At 57.7% G+C, this 19,631-nt stretch overlaps 1 protein-coding gene across 2 annotated transcripts in view; it reads left to right on the top strand.

Moving 5' to 3' along the window:
- The first annotated feature begins 1,002 nt into the window (after nt 1–1,002).
- Nucleotides 1,003–19,631, top strand: part of SIPA1L3 (signal induced proliferation associated 1 like 3) — a 145,704-nt gene continuing 127,075 nt past the window's right edge. For both annotated transcript variants that reach the window (XM_043995159.1, XM_043995158.1), the window contains exon 1: nt 1,003–1,224. The gene's annotated coding sequence lies outside the window, so the exon portion shown is untranslated. The remainder of the gene's footprint in view (nt 1,225–19,631) is intronic.

The raw sequence follows: 19,631 nt of genomic DNA, 5'->3' as shown, positions 1-19,631 counted from the left end.
TGGCTGGGGGGGTGGGGCAGGGGGATGAGGGGAAAACTAGGCCATCTTGATCCCGGGGGCCAGGGGGTGTAGGTTGAGGACAAAGGCAGGGTGGTGTTCTCCCCTGGAACAGGGGGAAGCACAGGCTCTGAACGGAACTGGGTGGGCTGCAGCCCTTTAAGAGGGTGTCTTGGCTGGTTGTGGCCCTTTCAGAGGGGAGGCTGGTGTCCCTGGACCCTTTGGGGAGGTCAGAATGGGGACTGATTGTGGCCTTTGGTACAAAAGGTAGGGATTCCTGAATCGGACTCGCTGGCCTTGTAAGAGGAGAGAATGAACACTGCTGGTGGGGACTGCACAGGTGTGTTGGGGTGGTGGTGGTGGAAGCAGAGTGGCTTTTCGGGAATCCCTCGGCTACCCCAATCAATCAGTCAATCAATCAATCAATCAATCAACATTTATTAAGTGCCAGAAAGTGGGATGGTGTTCCTGGCCTGGGGGAGTGGGGGTGTATGGGAGGTTGGCCCTTTGGGAGGGTCCTAGACCCCTTCTTCTGCCGATCACGCACCCCAGCCTCCAGGGCTTGGCTCTGGCACGTAAGGGCTCCCTTGGCTGGACTGGAAGCTCGCGGAGGCCAGGGCCCGCTAGGGTACCGCGCCTAGGCGGGCACCTAATAGATGCTAGTGGCTTGATTGACAGTGCAGTGGGAAGGGGGGGGCGTGCGTACGCTGGACCTCGGGGAGGGACTGGAGTGAGGGGGACCCCCATGAGTGGGCGGGGCACACTGAGACCCCTAGAGTCGGGCAGCTGCATCCTAGGGAACGTGGTGGGGGGGCGGGGTAAGGGTCTCCCTACGGCAGATCCCGGGTCCCGCGAGGCCCTAGAACTGGCTCTTTAAGGCCGGAGACGAGCCTCACGCGCCGGTGCGGTTCCCCGGACCCGCCGCCGTGAGGGAGCGCGCGCGCGCGTCTCCATCGCGCCGCGTGCCCGCTGCCCCGCCCCGCCCCACCCCAGGCACGCGCTCGCCTCGGCCAGGGTCTGCCCGAGCGCGCGCTCGTGTGCGTGCGTCCGGGGGCGCGCACTCCGCCCCCGCTCCCTCCCGCCGGCGGCGCGTCCTGTGCCGGCGCGCGCGCGTTCGAAAGTCCTCGCGGGCGGCCCCGCCGCCCCAAGTTAGCTGGAGTTGCTCGTGGCAGCGCGCGGCGCTCTGCTCGGCTCGGCTCGGCTCTGCTCAGCTCGACTCTGCACCGGGTAAGTGCCTCGCGTCCCGCACCCGGAGCCCGCGCGCCCCCTCGCGCTCCGGAGGTAGGCGGCCAGCGCTGCGGCCCTCGACGGCCCGGGGAGCCCCCCTCATCTCCGCGGGATGGCGGGGCCGGCCGGCCGTACTCCCGGGCCTCCCTCTTCCTCCCCTCCCCTCCCCGGCCCTCGGCGGCTTCGGCTGCGGCTGCTGGGACTTGTAGTGTCCCCGGGCGCCGTCCCACTCCCCGGGTGGGCGGCCGCCGTACTACAGGTCCCGGCAGGCCCCGCGCCGCAGGGGGGGAAGGGGCCGAGGGAGAAACCGAACCCTCCCGACCACGCATGCGCGGGGGAGCCTGCCTGCTGTTTTTCTTACCCGCACCTCGTTTTTCGCTGGCTCGCGGTTCTGGTCCTCGGGACCCCGCAGCGGGGAAGTGGGGGGGGGAGGGGAGGGGAGGGAAGCATCCGAGGGACTAGAGATACCCCGGGCCCGTCCTCTTCTAAACTGGCCCAGAGAGGGGAAGGGACTTGTCCAAGGCTTTACAGCAAATTCGTGTCAGAGGTGGATTCGAACCCAGGCCTCCCTATTCCAAATTCAATTTTCGCCTTTTCCTGCTTCTCTCTCATTTATACAGAGTTATTTGCATGCCTTCTCCCCTGTTAGACTGTGAGTTCCTGGAAGGCAGGGATTGTCTTTAGTTTTTTAAATTTAGCATAATGTTTGGCACACAGTAGGTGCATCGTCAGTGTTCATTGACTGACTAACCCTCAGTGGCTTAGAAGCTTGCATGGTGTACCCTTCTGCTGGATCCTGTCTACCCACAAGTTAGTGCATTGATGCTGGTGCACCTGAGGACCATCCCCCCCACCCCCCACCCCGTGTGGGGGAGGGGTCGTGTACTAGACGTAGACCCCTTTTTACTTTGTCTACATCACAGTGACTACCTCCAAATACTATAGGGCCCTGGTACCCAGTAAGAACAGTCAAGAAATGCAAATCAACATAGTGACCGAGGGTATGCCTTATTCCACACCCATAGGCCCCCCCCCCCCCAAGTGGGGAGACGTGCTTTACTAGGGACATAAGAAGGCAGTTCTGGATATCATCAATCACACCTCGATGCCTTTGTGCTTATGTCAGTCCTCCCCCTAGCATTTCTGACTCAGCTCCATCTATTCATATAAACCTTCACAAATTTCTCCAGATTCCAGATTTTACATCTGGGGTAGGATGTTGCTTCATTCCCTCCCAGGTTTAGTTTCCTCATTTGTAAAATGAAAGAGTTGGACTAGATCAGAGACCTATCAAATCCAGATTAAAATGTAATTGGGAAATGTTTTAACAAAATTTTAGCAATACAGTACGATACAGATAATGTTAATTTGTGGTTTTCTAAACCAGTGCTAGGCCAGCTCAGTGGTGTCTCTTTGATTTAAACACCTTTGCACTTGATGGCCCTTGCAATCCCTTGTAGTTCCAATATCATGCTTTGTGTATTTGCCATTTTCTGTTTTCTAGCTCAATCTTATACCTACACTTACTTTAAAAAAAATTTTCTTTTTAAGTTTTGTGGGGCAATGGGGGTTAAGTGACTTGCCCAAGGTCACACAGCTAGTGTCAAGTGTCTGAGGCGGGATTTGAACTCAGGTCCTCCTGAATCCAGGGCCGGTGCTTTATCCACTGTGCCACCTAGCCGCCCCCTACACTTACTATAATATGTTTAGCCATCTCATCTTATCCCAGGGAGACATCCACTTTCAGTTTTGTGCTGCTGCAAAAAGTTCTGCTCTGTTTTCTATAATTCCTTTTCTCTCAACTCCATATATATATATGTATATATATGCATACACACACACACACACATCACATATATTACTGGATCAAAGTATGATTATGGTCTGATGACTCATCAGTGTAATTCCCAGCTTTTCTAGTACAGCTGCACCAATTCTCAGCCCTACTTGGAGGGCATCAGTGTGTGCTTAGGGCCTCCGGCCCCTCTAACATGAATCATTTTCACCTCCTGTCAACTTTACCCATCTGGGGATTTTGGAATTGTTTGACTTTTCATTTCTCTTCTTCTTAGTGACCCAGAACATTCTTTCATTTGGTTGTTGATAAATTGTGTTTCTTTTGAAAATTGGGAGTTTGTTTATCTGTTGGGGGAATGGCTTTTGGTTTATATTCGCTTCACTTTGATATTTCAAAAAGGAGACTTAGCAGAGATGTGTGCTGTAAAGGTTGTGTTTGTCGGATGGCTTTTCAATTTTAGGTGATGAAACTTGTCCATTTTACCTTCGATGATCACCATCTATCTCCCTTTTAAAATGAAGAATTCTCCCCTTGGCCATAATCGTGCAAGGCTACCACCCAACCTTTTTTGATTTTTTTTTTAAGGATGTGACTTTAATGTTGAGGTCATGTATCCCTTTTGGTCCTTATTATGGCATATGCATGGCGTCGTATGTTGGACTAGGCCTAATTTCTGCCAAATTCTAGTTTTCCTAGCAGTTTTTGTAGGAATTAGGTCCTTACCCCAGGAATTGGTGTCCTCAGATTTACTGAACCAGGCCTGGGGGTTTTGGAGCCCCGTGGGCTGTCAGAGTTGGGGTGTGCCGGCCCGACGTTTGGCCATGGGGCATTTCTGCTGCTGGCCCGATTTTCTTGAGGGTTGACTAGAAGACGCGGAGGGTGGGGGTCTCATAGATTGGCAGAATTTGGGAGTTGGAAGTTGGAAGGCATCTCTCTGAATGAATGTCCAGTCCGAGGGGTCTTAGTCCCCAGGGACTCGGGCCAGAGTGTCTGTGAACATTCGGATTCCTGTACATTAGTCAAGTTGGCTTCTTTGGAAGTGCTTTTATTTCATTCATTTAAAGATAGTCCCCTGAGAAGGGATCCCCAGGGTCCCCAGATGGCCCAAGAGGTCCAGGAATGGTTAAGAAGCTGCTGTGGTCCAGAGGATCCCTGCTCCCCTGCCCCCCCCCCCCCACAGTCCGGTCATCTGTACTCCATGGGGCAGCCCTTCAGACACTTGAGGGCAGAGGTTGCATCCCATCCTGACCCTTCCCCCATCCTCGTTTCTTCCCCAAAGTAAACGTTATCCCCAGTCCCCTCGAGCCCCACCCATGAATGATGTGGACTCTGCGGGTCCCTCTTCTACTTCTTCTCTTTCATGGCCCTCAGCTGGACAGCAGGCTCCCACTGTGCCCTGAAGGGGCAGAATTTAGAGGTGTGGCTCCATCCTGTTCATGTGAAAGCCCTCAGCATGTGCTGACACATAGTAGGCACTTAATAAGTGCCGTTCCCTTCCCCTTCTCCCTTTCAGTCCTGTCCCTCCCTTGGTGTTGGCCTTGATGTTTGCTTTCTTGGGCTCTGTCTGGCCATTCTGAAGCCTGTGGAGTTGCCAGGCTAGCTTAGCGATGCCTCCCCTGTCCCCGCCCCCCTGGTAAAGTTGATTTTTCCAACCCAGGGCTATGACGTTGCATCAGCTCCTCTCTGCCCTGTTAGATTTAGCCCAGGAGCTAGCTTGTTGTGTGCGTCTGCCTTTGTTCTTATCCCCCAGCTGACCTTGGTGACACCTCCGTCTGTCAGCACTCACCAACGCGGGCCGGATTCCCCCAGGTGTATCGATATTGAGCCCCAGCTCTTTTCCTGCTTCCCAGATCACTCTGAGACTTTATCAGATGCTTTGCTAAAATGCAGATAACCTCTAGCCACAACATCCCCCAACTGGTCAGTATAGGGACTGTCTGGGAAGACCCGATGTGGATGCAGCCAGCCTGACTCTTTGTGGCCAGTCAAGGGGCCAACATCCATCAGATGCCTTCTGTATGCCGGGCACCGAGTCCTGGGCATCCGGGTGAGGATCCCAATAAGCCATTCTCACCGCTTATTGGCCCGGGAGCTTGGACGTGCCTCATTTCTGAGCAGCCCTCCTCAGGCTGCCTGTCATGCTGAGGGGGACGTGGGATCGGCTGAGCCCCCTACTGCAGGCCGCCTGGCAGCCTCTTCCTCCTGGGGCACCTTGAAGGGGCTGGCATTGTAATAGAGGCATCGCGGCTTCCTTTTCTCCTTGTTGGCTAACTGGCTTCTAATGATCCCTCACAGAGGGACCTGCCCCGCACGGCTGGTCCGACATTGCGCTTCTCCAGCTCCTGGGTACTTCTCTTCCTCACTGTTTCAGGTTTCAGCCTCCAGGGTAGGGTCCCCCTGGGCCAGGTGACTTCATCCAGGACAGCCCCTCTCTCCTTCCTTCTTCTCTATGGTGTGTGTCCACACTCTGCCTGGCCTTCATTCACTGTTAACTCCAGGCCAGCACTAGGTGGAAAAAAGCTTTAAATCCCCAGCCAAGGAGGTCGTGTCTTGTCCAGCCACTGAAGGCTTTGGACAACGGGCCTGGCTGCTGACTCGGGGCAACAGCCCCCCATGAGAAGTCACCTGGACTCCTGCTCTGAGTGGAAGGCGGGCACCATCCGCTCACTTCAGCGGGAACAGCTCTCGTCGCTTCTTGTGTTTCTCTTTCCTGTGGGGAGGCGGTTCTTGTCCTGCTTTGAAATATGTCATGGTGGTGACCCTCTCAGGAATCCCGACTCACGTGTGAATGACCTCCATCCGTCATGCCTTCCTGGTGGCCTGGAGGGGACTGGAGGCAGAGCCCAGGCCCGGGATAAGCTCCAGAATCAGCCTATGTGTACTGAGGGTGGGAGAGGCTGTTGATTCAATCCGGCAAGCTTTGATTAAGGCCCGGCTGTGTGCCAGACCCCACGTTATGCCCTGAAGACTCAAAGATAAAATGTGGGACTGAGTCTTCACCCTTGAAGAGCTTCCATTACGTTCTGCAGGGGAAAACAACAGGTGTCCATCTGAGTCAATTAGCAGGTGGGAGTGAAGAAGTCCCAAGGACGTGGGAAGTCACCAGGCGGCAACAGGGCGATGGAGGCCTTCTGCCTGGTCACCGAGGGAACCTCCCCCCCCCCCAGCAGCTCGAGAGGCAGTGGGAAGAATGGGCGACCTTGGACGAGGCATTTCGCCTCAGTTTCCCCAACTGAAGAGTGAGAGGGCTGGGCCCTCGGTGACCTGGGGTGGGGGAGTGTCTGGTAACTATTTCCACGCCATTGGTCTTCTTCGTGCTCCTATGGATGGTGCTCCACGTAGCTCAAACCTCCGTGGGCCTCCCCAGCCTGCTGCTCAGGGGGCCCAAGGGGCCGACAAGGGAACAGTCCCTTCCTTCTCTGACCCTGGAAGTTTGAATGCCAAGAATGCAGCTGGAATTGGTTGAAGCCAGTGGGCCAAGGAGCGGCAGGTGTGGAGGCCAGGGATCTGTCTCTGCATGGCTGAGCTTTCTTTTCTCCTGCCCTGAAATGCCATCGTCCTTCAGAGTTTCCCAGTATTCCTAGGGGAGTCCTGGCATCTTGTCCAGTTCTCTCTGGAGTGTCCTTAGCAAGGGTGATGGCAGAGGCCGGCCCTTGGGTCTGCTCCTTCGCTTGCTGGTAGGATTGTGTTGGAGCGAGGGAGTGGTTGCTTCTGAAGCTGAACCGGTATTTGGCCAGCCTTGACCATCTTGGGATTTGGCCTGTGCCCGCCAAGGCCCCCAGCCCAGGAGGCGCTCCTGCTGACTTCTGACACGGCCCAAACATTAAGACGACAGATCCACCCACATGGGGGCACCGCCACAGCTGCACACCGCCTGATGCTCCCAGAGCAGGGGGGCGAGGTGGCAGGGGGCAGAAGTCCTGCTCCTGATGCTTCAGTCAGGCTGGTGAAGTGGCAGGTGAAGTGTCGGCCTCTCCAGGGACTTGGTGAGGATTGGAGTGGGCGGATTTGGCCAGATCGGGCGCCCGGTGACTTGGGTAGAGGGGATATCGTGGCTGTCACTGACCCCTTCATTGGCCTCACCTGCCCATGGCACGAGCTTGCCCTTGATGGGGCATGTTTGGGGCTGGTGACTGCGGCTGGGGGGAGCCCAGGCTGCATCTGGAGGAGTGGGCGCCCCATTGTGGGGGTGGGGGGGGCTCTGGCGGATGTCCTAAGGACAGTCAGCATGAGGACAGCTCTGGGCACTGTCCATTGAATTCCATTGGAGGAAGTGGGAGCGTCTGGGAGGAAGTGGTAATGTTTAGCCGCCAGTAGAGGCCAGAGGAAGGACATTATGCCTGTGTGTTCTCCAGGGCTCAAGCAGTGTCCTGGGGAAGAGGGATTAGCCTTGTTGTGTCTGGGGCAGCGGCAGATGGGGGCTTTCCCCATGCCCGGTGACTCCTTGCTCGTGAGGAGGTAGAGGGGATCAAGCCAGATGCTGTGTGCGCGTGTGCGCACATGGGCTAGGAGGTGTCAGGGGCTGGGGGCTCTCGGACATATTGGCAGGGGCTGCTGGGGGCACAGGCCACAGCCTAGGGAGAGCCTGCGAGTTGGGAGGGACAGCTCTGCCCATAGGCAGCTGGGAAGGGTTGGCATGGGGGGTGCTCTGAAGGCTCGGTTGCCTGCCCCCGCAGGTGGGTCTGCAGACACACCTGTGTCTCAGCTGCCTCTTGGCGGCTGCTGAGAGCTGGGCTGAGGCCTGTCTGGGCTGGTATTGTCCGAGCTGCCTGGTTTTATGGATGGGGAAACTGAGGCCTGGAAAGGCGGTGCCAGAGGGAGCCGGGGTGGAGGGAGCACTGGGTCAGCTTCTCCTCTGCTGGGATCCCTGGGCCCATTTTGTCATCTGTAACTTTAGGGGTTGGTGCCTTTCAGCCTCAGTTCCAGGCCAAGGTCCTGTGTGTCACAAGACTGTTGGAGCCAAGACTTGAATCAGGCTCTTTGTAGTCTGCTGTCCGCCTGGAGGAGGGGTAAAATGTGCGGTCCACTGTGGGCTGCAGGAGGGATCTAGAGCAGGCTCTGGTGCAGAGCAGCAGCAAGGGGGCACCGTGGCCTGGCTCTGCTTCATGATAATACATTTCCTTCCTTCCTTCCAGGACAGTGAGAGTTAAGTGACTTGCCCAGGGTCACACAGGTAGTACGTGTCAAGTGTCTGAGGCCAGATTTGAACTCAAGTCCTCCTGAATCCAGGGCCCGTGATTTATCCACTGCACCACCCAGCTGCCCCCTGGATCTGCTTCAGACACACATGTGGCTCAGCAGGCCCAGGAGCCACCCTCCCCTCTCACCCTGTCCCCGTCCTCTTGAAGCAGGAATGGAAGCTAGTTCTTATTGTGGAATATGTGAGAGCATGTGCATGCACACATACACACACGTTATACACACACGCATGCACAAACCACATGTGCATACACAACACATGTGTATAACATACCACATGCATGCGCACATACGTGCACACACACTCGTTTGCAGTGGGCTTGTTGTAAAACCTCCCCTGCCCCTTCTGAGCCCTGAGAATGTGCCCCTGCAGCAGGCCCTCACCGTTCCTTTACAGGCAGAGGGGCTTGAGCCTCTTGGGCCGTGGTGCTGTGTGGTCCCTCTGGCCGAGTGCCACCTCCTCTCATCTCCCTTGCTGCTGTGGATGCGTGGGGGCCTGTGCCAGGGCTGGCGCCAGCCGGCTGGATGCGGCCTCCCCTGCCTGTCGGTTGGCTCTGGGGACAGAAGCAGGTTTTCTGCTGGACGCTGGGAGCCAGGTGTTTGGCTTACTAACAGCACAGGAGGCAGGTGAAGCCAGAGGGGCCTCGGGAGGAGAAGGGTGAGATGGCCTTCCTGGCTGGACCCTCAGCGCCAGGCTGGACACGAAGGCTTCTGTCCTAGCCTGGCACCCGGCCCCCCGGCTCCTGATCTGCTTCTCTTGGTGCCTTGGGCTGATGCTGGAGCTTTGCTAGGCCCTGGCACTAGTAGGGGATGGGCTCGGCTTCTGGGGGGCTGCTGGCCTTTCAGAGGCCTCAGAGTCAATGAGGGCCCCGGGATTGGGCATCCCTTGCTGGCTTCAGACCCTGCCGGAGGCTGACCCCCCAGGCTCATTTGTTTGCTTGGGAGCCTCCATCTCCTAATCCCCCGAGGCTTGCCAGGCCTTGGCTCTGGCTCCAGCCTCAGCCCCAGTTTGCTCGGAGGCCTTGGGCGAGGGTCCTCTGGGGGCCTCCCTCATGTTCAGATCTAGAGTGAGCATTTGGGGGAGGTCGGGCGGAGGCCGGCCTGGTGAAGCCCCAGCCTGGTGAAGCCCCGGCCTCCCGGCCTGCCACTTCTGGTGGGAGCACTGGCCTCCTCAGCCTTTGCTTCCTGCCTTGCTAGAATCTGTTATGAAACTCCTGAGTTTATCCCATGGTGAACAGACGTCGATGACGCCCCCAAGTCTCTTGCTGGATGTTTGCTGCCGAGCACATGCTATGTGCTGGGGGCTGGTGGGGGAGGGGCTGCGGGCTGGTGGAACCTCTCTGGAAACTTGGGGAGCAGCTGCCAGCACCCCGCATGGGAGACCGCCTGGCCCCTTCCGGTGCTCGTCACCTCCCGCCTGGCCCCCTCTGGTGCTTGTCGCCTCCTGCTTGGCCCCCTGCACTCTCCTTGGCCACATGGTGCCCTTGTCTGGTCCGGGAGCGGCGTCCTCCCCTTTGTCCCCTCCCTTTCTTCAAAGTGCGGGAGGTCAGGGAGCTGGAGTCCAGAGGCCTGGCTTCAATCTTGGCTCACACCCGGCTTCATTACTTCTGGGGGGACCTTGGGCAGATCATGCTCACTGAGCCCCTTTAGGCTTGTGGGGTACTTTACAAATACTATCCCATTTCATCCTCACGACAACTCGGTGAGGCAGGGGCTTCTATGAGTTCCATTTTACAGTTGAGGAAACTGAGGCACAAGAGGTGAAGTGACTTGCTCACAGTCACCCAGCTGGGAAGTGGCCAAGGCCAGATTTGAACTGGGGTCTTCGTGATGCCACATGTCCTCTTCTAGCCATGCATCTGTTTAAAAGCTGTTTTCGTTACAAGGGCCCTTCGAGATGCGTCTTGTTACAAAGAGCAGCGCTTTCTTGGGCAAGCTGCACGCCCCATGTGGCTGAATGCCCTTGGGTAGGGCCTTGCCCTGTGCAGCCCGGGCTTCATAGAGGCCCAGCCTCTCCTGCCCAGGCCTCCCATCTCAGCTTCTAGAGAGCTCAGGGAGCAGGCAGAGGCTCCCAGGTTCAGGGACCAGCAGTCCCAGGCCCTTGGTGCTACGTGCTAGTGCCCATTGGAGCTCCTCCCTGTTGCCCCCACACCATGCTCTCTGTCCAGTTTGGGAGTCAGACCCTTGGGGGCAGCGCTCAGCTCTGTCTTTTACTCCTCTGTGTGACAGTGGCACAGACTCTTCCCGAGGGTGCCCCTCACCTGGGTCTCAGTGTCTTCATCTGCAAAACAAGAGGGCGAAGCTGGTGCACCGCTGAGGCCCAGCCATCCGGCTCCAGGCCCTGCGGTCCTTGGGAGGCCTTGCGAGTCCCACAGTGGAGGGGTTTTGGATTTCCATTCAGAGTGGGTAGAAAGACCTTCACTGTGTCTCCGGCTGTTGCTCTCCCTGGTGCTGGTCACCTTGTGGAGGATTGGCCACCGTTCTGGGTGTGGGAAGGACCGAGGAAATGGGATAGCTTCCCGAGCAGGAGTGGGCCTCCTGTCATGCCCAGGAGGACTCTGGCTTTTTCTTTTTCTTTTTTTTTTTTTTAAGTGAGGCAATTGGGGTTAAGTGACTTGCCCAGGGCCACACAGCTAGTAAGTGTTAAGTGTGTGAGGCCGGATATGAACTCAGGTCCTCCTGACTCCAGGGCTGGTGCTCTACCCACTGCGCCACCTAGCTGCCCCCCAAGAGGACTCTGAATGGAAGAGAAAACCCTGTGGGCCCTGGTGTTGAGGGACTGGCATTCAGGCGGGAGGTCAGCCTTGAGGCCAGCCCGGGAGGAGGTGGTGAGCTCCCTGTGAATGGAGGTGTTTGAGCAGATGCTGGAGGGCTGCACATGGGGCCTCATAGAGGACATTCGTGGGGAGGCCCAGGTCAGAGCAGGCACTTTGGCCTTTGAGGCTCCTTCTGACTCCTGGAACATTCTGTAATTGTGTCGCGTTCTTCTTGGACTGAGGGTGTTGTCAGTGGAGAAGGCTTCGAGCCCAGGCTGCTTCCCCACTGCCTGGCCTGCCCCGGGGGTGTCACTTTGGTCTTTTCTGCACCTCCCCTCTGCTGGGACCCCCCACACACACACAGCATGGATGTAACAGCCCCCATAGGGGTTGGGTCAGAGGGCACCACTGAGCGTCTGCCAGGCTGGGGCCCAGGGGCACGTGGAGGAGGAAGGGCCCTGCCCTCAAGAGCCCTGGTGTGGCAGGCACAGTGGAGGACGGGGGAAATCCTGGGGTGACATTGGAGTACTTCGGAAGGGGGAGAGAAGGTGGAGAGAAGGTGGAGCAGGCAGCTCCTGGGAGGACCAGGCTCTGGCCCTGGCTCTGCCCTGTCGTGGGGTGTGGTCTGCAGCCAGTGCAGCTGCTGGGACTCTCTGTGCCTCTGTTTCCCCGTGTCAGATGGGGAGGGCCCTGGAGGACTGGGCTGTCAGGCAGCTGGTGAGGAGGCCTAGCTAGGCAGGGAGGGCTGGGTGGGGCCCCACCCCGGATGCCAGGGCACCTGAAACCTGCCTCCTCACTCCTGCTCTGGGGCGGGGCAAAGCTCTGGGCTTTGTGCCTGAGGTGGCCTTGCAGCCTGGGCCCAGCCAGCAGGGCCCAGGAGTGAGGGTTCGGATTTCCTGGCTGTGGAGAGAGAGAGAGCCTTCCTTAGGCTCCCATGCCTCGGGCGTTTCCCTTAGGCTCTCCGCCCTTCCAGGTGTCACTTGGAGGGAGGGGCCCAAGGGAGAGGCCCTTCCCCATCACCCTCAGGACACCCCTGAAGCCGGCTTCTCTGTTCACTGGCCCCAGCTCTGGTTAGGGGCATGAGCAGACCCTGTTGAGATGGCATGCCTGCTCACGGGCCAGCCCAGGGCAGAGTCTGCGCCTCCACCTCCAGGACCACAGGGAGCCTGGTCGAGTCCCCCTGGGCTCCCGCAAGGTGAGGTCACTTGGGCTCTCCCTGATTTCCCAGGGCAATGCAGACCACTTGCTTTTGCTCCACCTTACCAGGGACCTGGGGCTGCTACTTGAAGAATGCCAGCTAGGCCAGCCGTGGTCAGGTGTTTGAGGAGACACGCCCACGGGCCCTCAGCCATCTGAGGCCTGGCAGGATATTACAGTCCGGGCACTGGGTGGCTGCGCGTCCCGGGGACAGCTGCCGAGCCGTGTAGCTGCAGATTGGGCCGTCCATCTGTCCCGTGTCATTTTTAATTAGGAGAAAATGAATGGCTTCTTAGCTGCTCCGGCTTAGGGATTACTTAGACTTAACTGTTCCTAATTAAACAACCAGGAGGGGATGTGTTTGGGTGCTGGCAGTGGTGGGGGCTTCATTGGAAATGGGCACGTGTTGTCTCAGGGCAGACGGTTATCCCGAGGGGGGACAGGGGCCTGGCTGCTGCTGCCAGGCTTGTCTCCTGCCTGGCCCACGCTGGAGGGAGAGGGCCCGCAGGCCTGGGGCTCCCTGTGCGTACAGTTATCTGTTTCAAAAAAGTTGTTATCCCTGTCACTTGTGTTTTGTAGATCATCATCGTTTCCTCTCACAGAACAAATGGTGTTTTTTAAAGACAAAAAGAAGAGGAAAGAAGTCAGTCAGGGTTTGGAGTTCTTGGGTTTTTATTTAGCAGTCAGTAGTTTGTGGCCAGTCTTGTGGGGTGTTGGCCCTTAGGGCCCTCCCAGGCCCTGGCAGGAGGCCTCTGGGAGCAGGGGCAGGGCCCAGCCCAGGAGAACCCTTCCCAGGCTGCCCTAGCTGTGCAGTGAAGGCCTTGAACACAGCTTTATTCCCTGTGGGCACTGCCGGGGCCTGACCAGTGACTGGAGAAGAGCCTTGGGGTGGGGGCTTGTGGACTTCCTGGTGTGCTCACGGGGCCTTCCATGAGTAGGGCATGGGGGGGGTGTCGCTCCCTCCATTCCCTTTCCTTCTTGGGGGTCCTGCCGGTCCCTCCAAAGCTCCTTCCTGCTCATGGTCCGGGGCCCTTACAATGGGGCTGATGCCACTAGATCCCTCTTCATTGAAGACGCTTGAACCAGTGACCTGAGAGACCCTTAAACTGTGCTGTGTGCGTGTGTGTTCTCGCCCCTTTTCCTGGGAGCAGCTCATGGGGATGAGCCCTTTCCCCTGGCTCCTGGGCCTTCTGCAGGCTCCCATACCAGAGCATGCCTGCCCTGAGGGCCATGGGGAAGGACCTTTGGCACGAATGCAGATCTGTCGGTGGCCCCTTGGCCAGCTCCTGGGGCGGGGCACTCCTTGTCCTGGTGCTTTCAGACCTGCTGAAGGCTACCCACCACCCCTGGCCTTGGTGTCCCAGGGGAGAAGGGGGTGGCCCAGGGCCCTGGTGTCCTGGTGTTCTACCAACCTGCCTTCTAAGGTGTGTGTGTGCGTGTGTGTGAAACAAAGGCTGTTTTTGTCTTCTCGCTGACTCCTGGGAGTCACGGGAGAATCCCCATTGCGGATGTCCATTGTCCACCTGCCCAGCCCCAGCAGGTGCCGCCCTGTGTGTGCAGGTGGGGGTGGGGCGGCTGTGTGCCCTGGGTAACCAGGAAGAGAAGCCTCGAGACCGTTGACCGCGGGCCTGGCCCTGCCCAGTCTGGTGTCCTCTTGCCTCTGCTGCCGGTTGCCTGAGGAGCCCTGGGTGACTGTCTCTGGAGGAGGAGAGAGCTGGACGCATCGGGGCAGGTATGGGGTGAGCCCCTGGGCCCCCTTGGTTGCCGAGCTGGGCCCTTCCCTTGTTCCCATCCTGAGACAGAGGTTGGCATGCTTAGAAATGCTTCCCTTGAAAATTGTTTGGCTGTTTTTAGGTTAGTGACCAATAGGTCGCGCATGGCAGGGCGGGAGGCAGGGAGATCAAGCAGGTCTGCAGCCCGGCTGTGTTCTTTCTCCCAAGCTGCTCCTCTTTGTTGGCCTCCCTCTGTGAGTTTAGGGGGCATGGGCCTCAGGACCCAGGGGTCTGGCCCTCCCTCGCCAGCTCCGTCCCAGGCAGCAGGACCAGGAGCCCAGCTGAGTGGCCCAGCCCTGGATGGGGGGGTGCCAACCTGGCAGGGAAGCTTCCCCTTTTTGATGCAGGCCCTGACCCGCCTTTAGGGAGGAGCCAGTTACCTCAGGGCCTGATCCCAGAGGGCTGCAGAGAGCCTGGGGGGCTGAGTGGGTCCCTGGATCTTGGCCTCCTAGGCAGCCTCCCCTGATCGGGCCTGGGGAAGCTTCTCTCCCAATCAGGAAAGACCTGTAAAGCACAAAAGGAATTTATCACCTAATGGCAAAGACAAGACTCTAGGACTGAGGGGGATTAGGGGAGCCCTGCCTGGAGGGAGGGCCAAGGGCTGGCACTTCAGCCCTTTCTTTGCAGCATGCCCTCAGCAGGGCATCACTACTTCTTTTGTTTTTGTTTGTTTGTTGGGTGAGGCAATTGGGGTTAAGTGACTTGCCCAGGGTCACACAGCTAGTAAGTGTCAAGTGTCTGAAGCCAAATTTGTACTCAGGTTCTCCTGAATCCAGGGCCGGTGCTCTATCCACTGCGCCACCTGGCTGCCCCACCACTTCTTTCATGGGGGGGGATTCTGTGGCTTGCTCAGGCTCATAATTAGCCTTGCTGGAATTGGAGACAAGAGCCCTGTCCCTCCGTAGCAGCCCTCAGGTAGAGTGGTGCTTATTGTCTTAGTGGTTGGTGCTGTCCCCTAGCTCAGAGAAAAGAAGTTTACAAGGGGCCCTTGAGACATCGCTTGACCATACTTTTGCTTTTGTACACCCAGCTGTTCAGCACCGTGCTTGGCACAATTTGTTGTTGTGTTTTGTTTTGTTTTGTTTTTTGGTGAGGCAATTGCCCAGGGGTCAAACAGCTAGTAAGTGTCAAGTGTCTCAGGCTGGATTTGAACTCAGGTCCTCTTGAATTCAGGGCCAGTGCTCTATCCACTGCGCCTCCTAGCTGCCCCCACAATTTGTTGTTGTTGGGTCATTTCCGTCGTGTCCAACTCTCTGTGACCCCATTTGGGGTTTTCTTGGCAGAGATACTGGAGTGGTTGCCATCTCCTTCTCCAGCTCATTTTACAGATGAGGAAACTAAGGCAAACAGAGTTTAGTGACTTGCCCAGGGTCATACAGCCAGTATCTGAGATCAGATTTGAATTCAGGTTTTCCTGACTCCAGGCCCAGCACTTTATCCACTGCCTCCACTAACACGTCCCGGCTCCTATGCAGGACGTTGGGTGATGGCCTTGTGGGGCCTGCTGTAGCCAGGTTGCTGTTGGCCTGGTAGGCCCTTGGTCCTTCGGGGTCCCTGGGCATGATGTAGAAGCTGCCAGTGCTGGCATCCATGGCCCAGGGGTACAGGGCACTGGGACAGGTCTAGAGGGTAGGCCTTGCTCTTACAAGGTGCCTAAGGAACTATAAGCCCCCTGGAGAGTGATGGCCCCTGTACCCAGCCAGGCACTTCCCAGCATGTGCGACTTCTCTGCCGTGAGCCTGGCATCTCTGCCAGGGTCTGTTGAGCTGGCTTGGTGGCTTCGCTTTTGAACAGTTTGGAAACGGTTTCCTTTGTAATCTTCTCATCGGACCCTTGTAACCAGTGGTGCTCGTCCCCACTGCAGCCCGAAGCAGAATCCCAGCCATAGAGGACCAGGCCCTGGGTTCAAATCCAGACTTGACCACCTAGGACCTGTGTCCTTGGGTGGGTCGCTTCACTTTCTTGGGCCTCAGTTTGCTCATCTTTCAGATGGACTCCCACCCTCAGTCATTGATTGTGTGGGGTCAGACCCAGGCCTCTCCACTGACCTCCCTTCTGGCATCTCCAGCTGGGCGTGCTGTAGACATCTCGGACTCGTTCTGTCCAGAACGGAAGGGGTGATCTCCCCCCCGCTCACCTTCCCCAGTATTGTTGAGGGCAGCCCCCTCCTCCCAGGCCCGCAGGCTCCCCCAAACGAGGGGTTATCCTGGATTCTTCCCCCTGCCCCATAGCCAGGCTGTGACTGAGGCCTGGTGATGTCACCTGCAGCATCTCCTGAATACGGCCCCCTTGTCTCTGCTGATCCTGCCCCTGCCCTGGTGTGGGCCCTCATCACCTCACCCCTGGATCACTACCATAGCTGCTGGGGACGTCTCTCCCCGCCCCCTTCTATCCTCCAGCCACCATGTCCCCCCTACTCGGTAAACTCCAGTGGCTCCCTGTCGCCTTCAGGCTCACATATTGTTCTGTTTGGTCTTCAGAGCCTTTAAGCCCCCTCCGTCTCCTCGCTCTGGGCATTATGTGGGCTGGCCCCCCTAGGCCTGGAATTCTCTCCCTCCTCACCCTGGCTTCTGCAAGTCCCAGCCAAAGTGATTTCTGGATCTGTCTTAATCTTAGTGCCTTCCCACTGTTAATTCCTTCTTACTTGCACATAGTTGCCCGCCTGGTGCCCCCCCCATTAGACTGTCAGCTCATTGCTTTGTGTCCCCAGGGCTTATTGACTGACTAAGCCATTAGCAGGATTGGGTTCCAAGACCCTGGCCCCTCTTGAGCCTCAGTCCCCCAGCCGTGGCCCGGCAGGGAGGATGGCACCAGCACTGTCCACCTCTCAGGCTTGGCCCTGACGGGGCCTGGACTCTTAGGCGGAGTATTGCAGGGAGGTTCGAGCCTGGGGCCCAGTCAGGACAGTGCCCAGGAGCCTCAGCTTCCCCGTCATACCCCCAGGGGCTCAGGGCCTTCTGCTTCTGCAGGAAATCTACCCTGATCAGTCTCAAAACCCAGGAAGGTCCATCTTTGGCCCTCTGACTAGCCAGCCACAGCCCTTGGTGTCTCCCATTGGGCTTTGGGCCATGCCACATAGTGGCTGTTATCGTTATGTTCCCAGCAGCCTCAGAAGACAGGCTTGACCTTCCCTTCCCAGGGTGCCTAGTTCAGCACACTTTTGAAAACTGAGGATATAAAAGTTGTCGTTAACCTTGTCTGGATCAAAACTTCTTAAACTGAGGGTCGTGTAACTGAATGTGGGGGTCGTGAAAAATGTGGCCACAGTAAAATGTTATGTATACCTATTTTAGATACCTCTATGCCTGGGTTCATGTGAAAATTTCTTGGGTGAAAAGGGACCTCAAATGGAAAAAGGGTTTTTTTTTTTGGTGGGGCAATGAGGGTTAAGTGACTTGCCCAGGGTCACACAGATAGTAAGTGTCAAGTGTCTAAGGCTGGATTTGAACTCAGGTCCTCCTGAATCCAGGGCCGGTGCCTTATCCACTGCACCACCTAGCTGCCCCTCGAATGAAAGATATTTAAAGAGCCCTGGACTAGATCTTCAGGCCCAGGACGTGCTGCCCCTGTCCGGATGACACCCACCCCGTCCCCAGTCCCAATGACACCTGCCTGGTCCCCAGACCATTGGCCTTTGTTATTCAGGCCTGGCCGCCTTCATCAAAGGCCAGCATTGGTAACTGCTACACAAGCTTAAAGCTTTGGTCATTGTTGTCACTGCCATCCCTGCAGTGGGCTACCTGTGCCTACCCGCTGGTACCCCACCCCCGTCCCCCCAGGCTGTGTTCAACGCTCTCTAGGGAGCTCAGCCTTGGGGCTTCTCAGCGTGGAGCTGGAAGTCCCTGACTCCCACGGTGTTGGGGTCTCCTCCCCCTCCCCCCCAGTGAGCATTGGGCCTCTGCTGTGGAGGACATAGGTAGAGGCCATGTTGTATTACATGTCGTCCCCCTCCCCTCCCAAAGCCTAATTGGGCATCAGATGCTGCTGTAGCCTCTTGGTGGCCCCGCTGGTGGGTGCTACCAGGATGGGTTGCAGAGGTGGTATGGGCCTGGCCCTTGGCCCGTGTCCTCACAGGCCTGCCTGGCCTCTCCTCTGGCCCGCTACCACACTTTACAGCCTTGAGTTGGAAGCTGAGCTCAGGTGTCACCTGGATGACTAATGGCTTGGGGTCACTTCTTCCTGGCGGGAGGTCCATCTGGAGCTAGCTGTGGCTGTGTTGGGAGAAGCAGGGGATGTGTCCCCACTCACTTGGTATGTTCTATTACTTAGAGTTATGCTTGAGTTGGGGGCTCCCCTCCTTCCTGAGCCACAGAGGAGGGGCAGGCGTCTTCTCTCTCACAGGTGGGAAATGGAGGTGGGCAGGAAGGAAGTAAGGGGCTTGCTCCAGGACTGACCCCATGGGGAAGGAGGCAGCCCAGCCTGCTCCCAGGGCAGTGATGGGGCCCCCCCCCTCCCAGGGCATCCCTGGGCCCCTGAGTGCAGCCACTGGCCTGGTGCTGGGACCTTTGGGGGCTGCCTGGGACTCCAGCTCCTGCCTCCTCCTGGTCTCCTGGCACTTCCAGGGGCACTACCGATGCCAAGTGGGATACAGACCGTGGAAACAATGGCCTGTGTGACGTGGGTACCAGGCACTGACAGAATGACCCCCAGGCCTTCAGGAGCTCAGTCAGGCTGCCCCTGCTCCCAGTGGATGAGCCTGGGCTGGGGATGCCCAAGTTGGGAAGTGACAGAAGCCAGGCGCAGGCCTTGCTGCCCCTATCGTCTGTCATGCCGGCCACCCGCATGTTGTGCCTTTCTCCTCTTCCACCTACCGTGGCACTAGCCAGACCCCACTGTCCCCTGTCCCAGCACCCTCCTCCCCAGACCCCTCCAAGGCCCTCCAGGTGTGGGTCCGCCGTCTCTGCCGAGGTCTTAGTTTCCCACCTAGACTGCCTCTTTCACTTGTCCCAAGTTTTCTGTCCTTGGCCCTGTGTCCGTAGAGGGGTAGAGAGTCTGGAACCTTCTCCCGCCCTGTGCCCAGGGCCCTCTCATGGTGGCCTGAGGCTGCTTCCAGCCCCTCTGTTGGTGACATTGTGCCCTGAGGGATGCTGGGTCAGGTGAGGCCCCCTCCCGGTCTTTATACTGGGCTCCTGTGGAGTACCCATTTTTGAGGCCATGCTCTCCGTGGGGACAAGGGTTGGCACAAGTGGGTGAGATGCCGGTGCTAGCTAAGCTTTGGTGCCTGGCCGGAGATGGTGAGGAGCTGAAGCCTGCAAGGATGCTACTTCCTCTGATGGAAGGAGGGGATTTGGGAAGAGGGATGGGTTTGTGGGGGCAGGAAGGCGATGAGCTCTAGATTTGTCTGGGTATTCGTCGGTGACGGATGGAAGTTCAAGGGAGAGATGCAGCCGAGAGTCAGCCTAGGGGTAATAAGAAAATACCCGGGAGCTGCAGATGAAGAAACTGAGGCCCAGGTGGGTGGCTTGATTTGCTCAGTCATGTGGGCAAACTCATACTACCAGACCTGGCTTCCTAGTGCCCCCGAGCTGGACTGCCAGCTGAGGTTGTTCTCCCATCTCAGCCGGCACCGGGGAGCCTGGCATGCACACACTGGTCTGTCCCTGCAGGTCCGAGAGAACCAAGCTCCTGGAACCTCTCTCTGTTCCTTCTCCCTCCTGCAGCTGGAGGGCCCCGCTTTGTCCATGG

This window comes from Dromiciops gliroides, chromosome 3, assembly GCF_019393635.1.
Source record: "Dromiciops gliroides isolate mDroGli1 chromosome 3, mDroGli1.pri, whole genome shotgun sequence".
NCBI classification, from domain to species: Eukaryota; Metazoa; Chordata; class Mammalia; order Microbiotheria; family Microbiotheriidae; genus Dromiciops; species Dromiciops gliroides.
Note: the sequence above shows the minus strand (reverse complement) of the source record. Positions and strands in the feature narration are given on the sequence as shown.